This window comes from Monodon monoceros, unplaced genomic scaffold (assembly GCF_005190385.1).
Source record: "Monodon monoceros isolate NGI ecotype Baffin Bay Population unplaced genomic scaffold, NGI_Narwhal_1 Super_Scaffold_18, whole genome shotgun sequence".
Lineage (NCBI taxonomy): Eukaryota > Metazoa > Chordata > Mammalia > Artiodactyla > Monodontidae > Monodon > Monodon monoceros.
Genome location: NW_021703774.1, coordinates 112,397,470 through 112,409,490, shown reverse-complemented (window position 1 = coordinate 112,409,490; position 12,021 = coordinate 112,397,470).

Sequence of the window (12,021 nt, the reverse complement as noted above, 5' to 3'; positions counted from 1 at the left end):
AGCAATTGTGCTTTTGAAGGTAACTCCTAAAACAACTCCAGTCTGGTATTTTGTTTTTATTCTATTTAGCCTTTGAATCTTGTTTTCATGGACATTTTCTCTATTTGTGCAAGAAAGCACCAAGAATGCATCTGCCTGGAAGGGAGGACCCTTTGCAAAAAACTTAGGAAACAAACAGGGGTTCAGATGAAAATGTGGAGAGTTGCCCCAGAAACTCTGGTAGCAATTCCAAAAAGGCATTTTTTTAAAGAAGCTTAAGGGATTTATCTGGAGGGATTTCATACATTAAACTGCAGTATAAAAGGAACGATTTTGTATGGACTCATTAGGGGTGCAGAGTAACCAGCAGTATTAATAGGGGTGTTATGCTGTAAGAACCTGCAGGTAGTGGATGAACAGCGGGGGAACGGTTTGACTCACAGATGCTTCCATGTTGGTAGAAGGCCTGTGATGAAATTCATGGATGTTTTACAAATAACAAATCCATTGCCATTCCAGCTGTGCATTCTCAAGCTGCAGGTAATAGTGGAGGGTCCTTATGCCCCCAGAACTAAAACAGAATTGCTTGTATAACACAGAGCCCTTACTGGATAATAACTGTTCCTCCAGAGTCAGATCATTCATCTGTCAATATTGAAAGCCAAGGTTCTTATTTGACATCACAGTGAACTGGCAAACTACCTGGGAAGCAAATATGAACCTTTCTTTCACTTAAATTTCTGCTTTACCCTCCATATTTATCAGGTTAGGCTCCTGAATATTTAAATATGCAGAGATCTGCAGTCATCTTTAGCCTCATCCCTTGGCAATTTGTTAAGGCTTAGGGTCTCAGTATAGATTTTCTTCACTGAATAAAGCTGTGAGGAAACATGGACTCTGCCAGTTAAGTGAGTCCAGCAAGAAATAACCAGGCAGTATGAAAACCATTACTATGTTAAGGTTCTCGCGGCAATTCTGAATTATTCATCACCCTTCCTCCCTCTACCTAGACAACATATGGTGCTGTCTGGGTGTTACTTCTATTGAAAACTGGAAAATTTTACTAAAATACAAGGCTTGCTTTGGTCTTTTTCATCTTTTTCATATATCTATGTTAATTTTAAAATATGCTCAGTTCATAATCAAAAATATAAGGTATCTCATTGTTATTTGTCATTAAGAAACTTCTGATGATTTCTTTGTTATGAAGGCAAAAAAAAAAAAAAAAAAAAATGGAGGAGTTGGACCTCCGGCCTGGTTGGGTTGAGTCAGTGACTTGTAAAGGAAAATTCTGCAAAATATTGTTAATTTTAAAAGACTGTAAACTGTGCTAAAGTTTGTGTTTCTTCTCATAAAGGATATTAAAATTTTATAAAAATTATAAAGGTGATGATGGTTTTTAAAGGTTATGAATAATCTTAAAAACATTGTTTCCTGCAATTGAACTTGCAAAAAATATTATTTATTTTTGAAACATTTGTTGCTGTTTTACCCATGTAGTCACAGGTGCATTAATCAATGAATGTTATTACATGTATCCAGGAAGGCAATTCAATCATTTGAGGGTGACTTATTTTACTTGAGGTTAATTTGTAGGCAGCTCTGGAGGTATATGGCTTTAAGAAGTTACTGAAGGTGACAAAATGAAAGTTAACAGCTTTAGCTCTGTATTACTATATATTACATGGCTGAAATTGAGCAAAGTAGAAATAGGAGGCCTTTGCAATCCCCAAGATGGACTTGGCTTGAAGCTCGTCAATGTGCTTTGGGTTTTAGTGTCACCACTGGAGGTTATTTTTATGCAATCAAATCACAGGAAGCCTGTGAAACTAAAACATATGGGTAAAATGATTTTCCTGGAAGCAGCTGTTTGCTATTGGCTGTGTCTAGCAAGTAATTATGCATTAGCATTTAAAAGTGCAAACACTTCGCTGATTCCAAGGTTGTATATAATTTGTGTCTCACTGTTACTTTCTAATTATTCCCATTTTACAGTTGAAGACATTGTGGTCCAGAAGAGTTAAGTGGCTACCAAATGATGAGGTGAGTCAGTTCTAGCCAATTCACAGAGGGAGACCCAATTAAGTTAGTTTTTCCTTCTCAGACATAGAAATAGGGAGATTAATGTGCAGGTCATTGCAACGATCCAACTAGAACTAATGGGAACTTGAGCAAAGAGTGCGTTGCAGATGGCAAAAGATAGTGCAGAGATAAAAATCAAGCTTCAGTGACTGATTGGATCAGGGAGTAGAATGAAAATGACTCTGACATTTCAAGTCATTTGCTGTGATAATAACAATGTAGGGAACAATATTTTTTTAATTAACTATTTTACTTTGAGATGAATTTAAATTTACAGAGGAGTTGCCAACTTAGTACAAAGAGTTTCTGTATTCCCTTCACCTAACTTCCCCTGATTAACATCTTACCTAACCATAGTGAAGTTATCAAAATTAAGAAATTTACATTGTTCCCAAACTACTAGCTAAATGATAAATGCTATTCACAAGTGTACATAAGTGATAATCAGTTTTACTTATTTGAATAAGTATCTCTCCATCCCCATTTCATTATTTTTGTTTGCATTTCAATAAAACAATAAGGAATGCTTAACAGACTCTAGACATAAGCCATCAGTTTACTAATGATTGGATCTTTTGGGGGAACACTCCATTTTTGAAATCTTATTTAACCTTTTATAGGAGGCAATCTCCTGGCAAGGGGTAACACTAGGCTGTTGGGTGTGCCTGCTCACCTTCCCACTGTGCCCCACTGACACTGCTCCCACACTCATTGGAGCGGTCATTATGGAGAGGATACCAGTGTGACTCAGTTTTTGATCTTGTACTTTGATGTACTCCAGTTTATTACATTTGATTGCACGTCAGCAATGCTGGATACTGTGACCACTTTTGCTCAATTCAAAGCCATCTTTTCAAAAAGTTTGATAATTATTTTATAAGATTTATTTCAGGCTTCTGCTTCCAGCCTGAAATAAATGGATGGAGTAACAGTGACTAAGTTTACCTTTCTGCATGAAATGCCCCCAAACTGGATAAAATATATGAAACACTGGTTTTCAAGATACTATATTTCAGGAGAAGTGTTGTTCCACCCCAAATCCCTGCCCACAGAAGCCAATTCCATTATTGGCAGGCACAGCAGGGAGCCGATCAACCTGTCTAGCAGATGCACGTGCCACGCCCATTCCTCCACCAGGATAATATCAGTGCGGTTTAGGGGCCAGCTCGCCTCCATGCCACACCCAGAAGTAAAGAGATGTAAAGAGGCAGTGCAGGTATGGCTGATTATCACTAGAATTCACATCTCCTTCCTCCATGGTGGTGGGGAGATGAGTTTCTACCTCACCTTACATCAATAAAATAAAACAAGGTGGTACAAGTAAATGATTTCACTTCCTTCCCACCCCTGGTGTCTCGGAAACCCAGTGGGGAGCTGAACTTCCTCTCCACCCGGCAGCAATGAGACTGAATAAGCTGTTTGGAGCAAGGCCAACCACACTCCTGTTTCTGCACACAGCTCCTCCATTGTCAGCATGGGTTGCAGATTTAGTGGGCTGCTGAGCACCTACCTCAGGAGGCACAAGGAGGTGATGGGAATGGGATTGGTTGACATGCTGCTCACCCCACCTCCCTCCTCCTGGTGTCTGGGGACCCCAGTGGAGAGTTAAGCTTCTGACTCCAGCCTGCAGCAATAAGGCAGTTTGGACTTGAGTTCGTCAATTTCCACCTTCTTGGGGGCAGCAAGATCAATGGAAAGCTGATCTTACCATCCCCCCGTTCAGAGGTAATAAGGTGGGGTGAATAGGTGCCCTATTTTTAATGTGGAGGTGTCATCAGGGTCAAGGAGAAGCTGATCTTCCACCCCAGCTGTCTGCAATTCAGCAGTGTGAGTCAGTGCTCACGAGTGTGGGAGCAGTGTCAGTGGGCACGGTTGGAAGGTGAGTGGACACACCCAACAGCCTAGTGTTACACCTTCCCAGGGGACTGCCTCCTTTAAAAAGTTTAATAACATTGAGAGTCTCATAATATAATGTCAACTCTATGTAGAACCAAAAAAATCACAGCATGAGAAAATATAACCAACAGATGCCAAAAATCAAGATGCATCAGATGTTGATTTTATCCGACAAGGTTTTTAAAGCAGCCATCCAAAAATGCTTCAACAAGCAATTACAAATTCTTCTGAGCAAATGAAAAAATTGAAAAATATCAGGAAAGAAATAGAAGTTGTAAAAAAGGACCAAATAGAAATTATAGAATTGAAAAATCCAATAACTGAAACATGTCACTCAATAGTTTCAACACTAAAATGAAGATGACAGGGATAGAATCAGTGAATTTGAAAACAGATCAATGGAATTTACCTAATCTCAGCAACAGAAAGCAAATAGACTTAAAAAAAAATGACATGTAGACAGTTGAATGGATAAAGAAGGTGTGGCACATATATACAATGGAATATTACTCAGCCATAAAAAGAAACGAAATTGAGTTATTTGTAGTGAGGTGGATTGGACCTAGAGTTTGTCATACAGGGTGAAGTAAGTCAGAAAGAGAAAAACAAATACCGTATGCTAACACATATATATGGAATCTAAGAAAAAAAAAAAGTCATGAAGAACCTAGGGGCAAGATGGGAATAAAGACACAGACTTACTAGAGAATGGACTTGGGGATATGGGAAGGGTGAAGGGTAAGCTGGGACAAAGTGAGAGTGGCATGGACATATATACACTACCAAACGTGAAATAGATAGCTAGTGGGAAGCAGCCGCATAGCATAGCATAGATCAGCTCGGTGCTTTCTGACCACCTAGAGGGGTGGGATAGGGAGGGTGGGAGGGAGGGAAACGCAAGAGGGAAGAGATATGGGAACATATATATATGTATAACTGATTCACTTTGTTAAAAAGCATAAACTAGCACACCATTGTAAAGCAATTATACTCCAAAAAAGATGTTTAAAAAAAATGACATGTAGGGCAATAACAAAGAGCTAATATCCATATCCTTGCAATCCGAGAGGAGAGGAGAGTACTTGAAGTATTTGAAAAAGTATTTGAATGAATAATAGCTAAAATCTTCCCAAATTTGAGGAAAGACATAAACCTGCAGTTTCAAAAAATTGAGCAAAACTCCAAGTGGACAAACTCAAATAGATCCATGCCAATACACATAATCAAACTTCTGAAAACTAAGAACAAGAACAACAACAAATATATATATATATATATATATATATATATATATATATAAAGCAACCATAGAGAGAAATGACACATTACTTAAAGAGGAAAATCAATGTATATTAGCGTGTTTTCTCATGTGAAATCACTGAGGCCAGAAGGAAGTGACACAATATTTTTCAAGTAATGAAAGAAGCAAACTGCTAACCTCAAATTTTAAATCCTGCAAAAATATCTTTCAGGAATGAAGAGGAAATAAATATATTCTGAGCAAAGAAAAGTTAAAAGAATTTGTTGCTAGCAAAACTATCCTTAAAGAATGGCTAAAGGAAGTTCTCTAAACAGAAAGCAAACGGTAACAGAAGAAAGCTTGGAACTTCTAAAAGGAAAGACATTAGAGTGGATAAAAATAGGGTAAGTAACAGAATATCCACCTTTTTATGAGTTTCTTAAATCATAATTTATGGCTGAAGCAAAAATAACACCGTTACATGTGGTACCCAATATATACTTAAGATAATTATTTTTCAAAGGTGGGAAGGGTAAAAAAGACCTAAATTGAAGTAAGATTTCTACACTTCACTCAAAGCAGTAAAACAGTGATTGCTATCTACTGTAATAAAGTGTGTATGTATGTTTTAATACTTGGAATGACCACTCTACCCACTTTATCATATAAAGTGATACACACTGTTACACTCCAATACACGATCAATAAATCCAGGTATGATCTTAAAAAAGGTTCAGATTACCCACAGGAAGCTAAGGAAAGAGAACCAGAGGAACAAGAAGCAAAGAAAACAAATAAAAAACAATAAAACGGGGGCTTCCCTGGTGGCACAGTGATTGAGAGTACGCCTGCCAATGCAGGGGACGCGCGGGTTTGTGCCCCGGTCCAGGAAGATACCACATGCTGCGGAGAGGCTAGGCCAGTGAGCCATGGCCGCTGAGCCTGCGCGTCCAGAGCCTGTGCTCCGCAACGGGAGAGGCCACAACAGTGAGAGGCCCGCGTACCGCAAAAAAACCCCCAAAAACCACAATAAAACGGAGGTAGATGTGACTGTAAAAAGGCAACAGGAGGGATCGTTATGGTGATGGAAGAGTTCTGTACCTTGCCTGTATCAATGTTAATATCTTGATTGTCCTATAGTTTTCAAGATGTCACTATTGGGGAACCTCGGCAATGGGTATATGGCATTTCTTTGTATTATTTCTTTCAACTGCATGTGAATTAGTAGTTATTTCAAAATAAAAAGTTTAGTTAAAAATGTACACAACCACAGTGAGATACTACTATATACCTATTAGAATGTCTAAAATTTAATAAGACCGATCATACCAAGTGTCGACAATGATTTGAAGTAGTTGTAACTCTCATACTGCTGGTCAGAGTGTAAAATTATGCAGCCACTTTGGGAAAGAGTGTTTGCTCATTTCCTGAAAACGTTTAACCATACATCTGCCAAATGACCTAGCCATTCCATACCTAGATATTTGTTCCAGCATATATCCATAGGATGGTTTGTTCAAGAATGCTCATAGCAGTACAACACAGATGTCCTTCCACAGGTGAAAGGACAAACAGATTTGGGAATAATAACACACTAGAATACTGCTTTGCAGTAAAAGAGAAGGAACTATCGATGTTCACAATAACATACATGAATCAAAATGATGATTAACTGAATGAATAAGAAAGAAGACTACATGCTGTATGATTGCATTTATATAAACCTTTAGAAAACGCAAAGTAATCTATTGAGATAAAAAGAAGATTAGTGGTTGAATGGGCACTGGGAGGGGCAGGATAGGAGGGGAGGGATTACAAAAGAGCATGAAGAAACCTTGGTGGTGAGGATATAGATGAATATGTTCACTACCTTGATTATGGTGATGTTTTCTCAAGAGTATAAATATGTCAAAACTTATTAAATTGTAACTTTAAGTACATTTGTTAAATTGTAACTTTAAGTATGTCTAGTTTATTATTTCAAATTTACCTCAATAGAACTGTTTAAAGCAAAAACATACCTGCAAATTCCTTGCTTTGGGTTATGAGAAGGAAGGAAGAAAGAAAGAAAGAAAGAAAGAAAGAAAGAAAGGAAGAAAGGAAGAATGAAAGGAAGAAAGAAAGAAAGAAAGAGAAAAAGAAAGAAAGAAAGAAAAAAAGAAAAAGAAATGAAAGAAAGACAGAAACAGAAAGAGGAGGCAGGGAGGGAGGGAGGCAGGGAAGGAAGGAAGAAAGAGAAAGTTGAACAGATTATAAGATTATATGTTATTATCCTTGTTGTACAGATTAGGAAATTGGATTACTGAATTCTGCAGGGAAAAAATTCATGTAAAGGTGTCAAAGGCACAAGAAATATTCCCACAATGGGAAGCCAGAACTCCCCCTCCTCTTATTGTGCACCACAAGTTTCACTCACTGTGCCTGAGATCATATATCTATAATATTAAAAAAACAAAGACATTAATTTTATACTATGTTACCATGCTAAATAGTGGGTAGATTAAAAGATATGCTCAGGTCATCTAAATCATTGTAACTAAACAAGAACGTGACTTCAGTTTAAGAGGTACATTCTCTTTTCTGATCATTTAAAATATTACCTGGTCATGACCAAAAACATAAAACAATTATTAAATGTTTAGAACTATTATAATTTCAAATGTCTGAAGAGAGAATACTTACATTTACTGAGGGTTTTACACATGCTAGATTTGTGTCAGAAATTTTATGTATATTATTTTATTTGACCTACACAGAAACCTGAGGCAGGTATTATTTGCTACAAAATGCTGAAAACAACACAGATGAAGAAATGCAGCCAAGTTAATAAAGACATATTTTTAAAATTTTTAAAGCAATGTTTTTCAGAATTTATCCTGCCAAGAGATTGCTACCTTGTCAATAGTTTTATGTGAATTATGCATATAAATTGACATTTCACTGTATATATACATATATATACATACATATATATTCCATAGTCAATTTAAATATTTACTTACTTTGTAATGTCTGTGAATTTTCTTAATTTAACTACATTTAATATATACTCAACCTTACTTAATCAACTTTCATATAAAAAGTAAAATAATAAGTTTAGTAGTCATTTTGAATGTAATGCTCATGAAAACATTGAAAAGACACAAAGATTGAGCTAAAAAAGAATCCATACATTTTCCTTTCACATTTCAAACATTTAACTTTATAAACCACAAAACTGTAAAGGATAAATAGAAAATCATGCAGATGGAAAGAACATCAAACTCTCTCCCTCTCTTCCTCCTTCTCTCCTTCCCCCCCCCCCCTTTCTCTCTCTCTCTCTCTCTCTCTCTCTCTCTCTCTAACATAAGGAAGTGAAACAGGAAAAGGAAACCAATTCCTTGAAATCAGCACATGATTTCTGTGAAAGACGAGGGGTCAGCTCTTGTGTCTTTCGCAAACCACAGCCACTTCTGTGGAGAGATTCCTTTGGGTTCCCTTAATGCAGGAAAATGCTACTCTGGTTGGAATATTGTCTTTGTGGTTCTAAAAAAGCGGGAAGCACCCCACATCATTTTTGAAGCTTTTAAAGCTTTTATCTCAAAAGCCAATAAATTCGAGCTACCAAAAAAAAAAAAGCTCTGGGAGCTGAATGTTTTTATAGTTCCTGTAGGCTTCATGATACCATTAGAAGGGTTTTATTACAAATGTTTCCTTATTAAACTAAAACAAAACCACAATCCTCAGTGTGCTCTTGTGGTGTCTGGATTTTCTTTCACACTGAAACTGGAACAGGAATGAAATATTGAATAGCAAACAAAATTGCAAATAATGGAAAAATTGTATTCTTTCTAACCATTTTGAATTTTGGAATTGTTCTAACCAAATCTGATTTTCCTTATTTCAGTAAAGACAATGAACATACAATATGAAACATTTATAATTGATCATAGGGCACTATGAAAGTATCAAACCCTGGAGAACTGAGCAAGAGGTAAGAATGAGTGAGGAGAATCTTCCTAGAGGAATTGACAGGCAATTCTTAAAGATAAATAAGAGTTAGCTACATTCCCAAAGGAAAAATGGTAACCCAAGCAGGGAAAAATGTATATAAAAGGCCAGATATTTGTGGAGAATAGGAGATGTGTAATATGGTTGGAGGGGTGGGTGAATGTGGGGATGGAGGAGGACACCAGAAAAATTTGGGACAATATTTTGAAGACAGTTAAATAGTTCATTGAAAGACTTTCAGCAAAAAATTAACTAGACCAGCTGTGTGTTTTGGGGAAAAAAAAGTATCTTTTTGAGAGGTTGAGTATAGACAAAGAGGCCAGACAAGTTCTGAAGATGTTTCAAGACAGGTTGAATGTTGGGTTTTACAAATGGAGAAGAGAAAGTTTCAGAAGCAGAATCCACACAACTTAATGACTGTGGATGAGCAGAGGGAAGGGAGTAGGAAGTGAAGGATGATTCCCTGGGTGACTGTGTGTAAGTAGAGAGATAGATGCTCATTGCTCAGATGGAGGCAGATTCTCAAGAAGGTTTTGGGGAGAGATTTAGGAGCTGAATCTGGACATTTTGAGTTGGATGTACCTGTGTGAATATAAGAAAATATCTGGTAGGTACTGGGTCCAGTTTACTGTATGATAGGAAATGGGATAAAATGGTGAAAATAAGAAAAACAAAAACAAAACAGACGATATATTCTTGCCTTCATGGAGTTTTTATCTATGGGAAAAAATAGAGCTAACACTTATAAAAATTAATATTAATTAGTACCGTGTTAGTGTTTTACAGGGTGGCGGAGTATGTAATAAGAGGTTTTGAACAGGTGGATTTAACCGCAGCATCTCCAAACACTTTACAGTGACAGTTACGTTTCATTTGGTCCCGGAGACGAATGGAGGTTGGCAAGGTTATGAAGGATGTGGGGATAGCTCTGCATGCAATCGAGGAGGAACAGAGATAGAAGAAACTTTGACCTGTTTACAAAATGAAGATGGAAAAGTTGATCACTGGAGCCTTATAGAAATGTGGACTAAATTCTGTGAGCTGTGAGAAAAGTCTGGGGGAGTATAAAAAAGGAGTGACATGACATAGAGGTCTAGCGCTCAGAAGTATTAATTAACAGTCCAAAGTCATGGACTGTTATTTTTATTTTCAAAATAAGAATATTAAAAGTAGCTTTGTCATGTGGTAATGTGAAGTTAAATACCATACACAGCGCATAAAAAGGGCTTAGAAAAGTGCCTGTTAACACAGGAAGTGCTCAGTATATGCTTTCTGTTATTATTATTTTTAACATACACATATTCTTCAGAGAAGTTTACACATTAGACTCTCATTTAATATCACCTTAAAGGAAACTAGTTTATCAGATCACTTCCCATTTTCTAGATGGTTTCAAGATGGGAAGCAGAGTCTTAGGTAAATTTGCTAAGAAGATGAAGAGATATTCAGGATTTGCTTCCCGTGTTGTCACAGGAACTGGCAGGGGTAGTTTTACCTAGTTCACTGTTACAGTAAAATCCACACCAAAGGTCGGGCATGGAGAGTTTACTCATGGAAGGAGTATATATAGCAGGTAGTCAAGGTCACCACCTGGTTCTCTATAGCAGTGTCCTTAACTTTTATTCCAAGAAATATCCTCATTAATACTGGAGAGACAGAGGGAGGGATGGCATTTTAACATTCATTTAACTCATAGAGGACAGAAAGGCATAAGGAGGCTACAGTACATTGAGTATATCCATATAACCATCATTGGTCATACATATATTTTTTTCGTATTCAATCTAGACAACAGTCTCTCAAGGTGGAAGTGAACATCATCCTCAACTACTCCTGATGAATCAGTGTCTCAGAATCGAAAAAGAACTTTCCCTAGATCACACCACTTATAACTGCAAGATCCTAGATTTGAATCCGTTTCTAAGTCCTCGTAGCGATGCACACATGTGTACCAGGCTCTTTCAGTTCTGATTTCTGCTTGTCTCCACCTGTTTAGTCTCCTTTTCCATGTTATCATATACCCGATGCTGTCTCAATTCTTAATCCCTCCCCATAGTACCACTACCATAAGAGAATGTTTGTATTTGGGGGTGTGGAAGGGGGTGAAGTCTTTACTAAAGTTCAAAGATATGCAGGTGTTTCAATAAAGTGTGCTAGAATTATGCGATTTTCAAAAGTTCCTCAGACGTTTCCCCAACCAGAAAGTTGTCACTAACTTGCCTTGAATCAAAACCTAATTGGGATCCTGCCTCTTGTTTTTCAGTCTCACCTTTCAGCACCTCCCTTGGTCCCCAGTTCCCAACCTTTAACAACAGGGCAATTCAGCCTAATTTTTCTTTTTTCTTTTTTTCCAGAATATTGAAACCATGTCCACTGGGGTTTTAAAAAATTTCATTCCCAGAAGGAATTTGTCTTTTTTCTTTTTGAAACATATATAAAGCATTTAATTTAGTCCCTGGCACAGAGTAAGAGCCTGATTCTTGATAGCTTTAAAAACTGCAGGGATGGTACAAATGAACCTATATACAAAACAGAAATAGAGTCGCAGATGTAGAAAACAAACTTTTGGTTACCAAGGGGGAAAGGTTGAGGGGAGGAATAAATTGGGAGATTGGGATTGACATATACACACTACTGTATATAAAATAGATAACTAATAAGAACCTACTGTATAGCCCAGGAAACTCTACTCAATACTCTGTAATGACCTATATGGGTATAGAATCTGAAAAGGAGAAGATATATGTATATGTATAACTGATTCACTTTGCTGTGCACCTGAAACTAACACAACACTGTAAATCCACTATACTCCAATAAAAATTAACTTAAAA